The following is a 2,035-nucleotide window of genomic DNA, read 5'->3' as shown; positions in this document are numbered from 1 at the left end:
CTGCCTCTCTGCTTGGCCACAAGGAACGGCTGTCTGCCTCTCTCCATCCATCCGTCCACTTCTTTATGCTTTGCATGTGGATTCTGTCTGTTTACTTATTTGTCTCGCCGCTGAGCTTTTCCAACATGCTGCTGCCCCTCCTGGGTCTTCTGGTGATATGATAGAGCTTGGGGACTTTGGTTTTCTTGCCACTGCTGTGAATCTCCATTCGGATGATGAAACTGCTGTGCAGCTGTGTCTGCAGCTCACGGTGGGACACTGGTGTCTTTGCGGCTCTCAGACAAGGCTCAGGCGAAATCTCCCTGATGAAAGAATCTGAAAATGTGACTCTTTAGTCCAGGTCCTTTCGATTTCTCACTGAAAAGCCACTTTGAACTTTATATGCATTTGTGTGCACGTGTGTGTGTGTGGCGGGGGGTGACTGTGTTTTTGGCCTTTCAGGCAAATGAGTTCACCCCAGATATTAGTGTGTGGTTCTGCACACAGATATCTGAGTTAATAAACAAACGGGAAACTTGCCATAGCGTTTTTGTGAATAGTTTTTACACTTTGATGCTTGAAAACCTGCAGGATTTTTTAAGCTCTATATTAAAGGGACAGTTCAGCTCTTTTAAAGCGTAAATATCATACCTGTTGTAGATAGTTCTTTGAACAATCTCAGTTTGAAGAAGTTTAATTTTGACTGGATTATTAAGGTATCAGCTAGTCTGAAGTAGGACAAGCCCAAAGTGGATTGCTGATGTCTTGAAAGGTATACCTCTTATCTCAAAAGTTTTATAGCAATTCGTTCTAAAACTTTTTCCTTAGGCTGCACCAAAAGTGCTGCTGCTGTTTGTGCTTACAAATTATCACCAAATTATTTGTAAAGAACCATGTAATGTAAAATGGGCAGCAAGGTAGAGGTTTATAAATCAGCATCTGCATGAACACAACAATCCACTTTGGCCATGGCCCGCATCAGCCTAGCTGTTAGCTTGTCATTCCAGTCAGAACAAAACTTATTCCTTCAAACTGAGGTCATTCAAAGAGCTATCTAGAACAGGTAAGATATTAACTGTTCATAACCTATTAAAAAAATACACTTCAAAAACCATAAGTATCATTTTAAGTCAAACCACAACCTTTTACTTTTATTAACTGAGTAGTTCTGATGTATTATGTTTTCTGGAAGCTTTTCTTTAAGGTGGTATGTACAAGAACAGTTTTTTTTTTCTTTTTGTGAATAAAGTCTTATGTAGCAAACATTTTACTCATGTAACTGATCACTCTTAACCTGTTTTTGCTTTCAGAGAAATATTGTGGCTCGTTATTGAAAATTTTCTGTTCTCATGACAACCTTCTGACAGTAATATGTAGGTTATTTTACTTGTTCCAGATGAGATGATGGAAATGTACCTGATGCATATTTCTATTCACGGAGACATTTTAAACCGAGTAAGCAAAAACGATGGAGGAGGATGTGCAGGAAAAATGTAAGAATCCATGTTTTCTGGGTGTTTGGATGAGGGGGGAAAAAAAAAATCAAAAAAGTCATCAAATTATGCCTGAATGCATGTGACACAAATGACAGGTGTCAGATTTTTTTTCTTCCGTAAAAATTACGGTGAAATTTGGATCTTGTAAGTCACGAGGAGACAGAAAAAAAAAACAGCAAGCGATAACCTGGCAAAGCACATTTCCACAGACTCTTCCCCGAGGTGATGCAAGACTTTAGACAAATGTCTTGTTTGTTCACCACTGAATGGCCATCTTTCAAGGAGGTGGCATGCCAGCACACACACACAGATAAACACACAAGAGCAGATCATTTTTCTCTCTCATGAAGTAGATAGAGAGAATATTACAAACAAAAATCATAATGCATTGCTTTCGGCCAGAGTTTGGACAAGGAGAGGAAAGGAAGCAGTGTGATTGAATTATGTTCTGAGAAACTAGATAGATAGATAGATAGATAGATAGATAGATAGATAGATAGATAGATAGATAGATAGATAGATAGATAGATAGATAGATAGATAGATAGATAGATAGATAG

This window comes from Kryptolebias marmoratus, linkage group LG9 (genome assembly GCF_001649575.2).
Source record: "Kryptolebias marmoratus isolate JLee-2015 linkage group LG9, ASM164957v2, whole genome shotgun sequence".
In the NCBI taxonomy this organism is placed as follows: Eukaryota; Metazoa; Chordata; class Actinopteri; order Cyprinodontiformes; family Rivulidae; genus Kryptolebias; species Kryptolebias marmoratus.
This window is presented reverse-complemented; position numbering follows the sequence as displayed.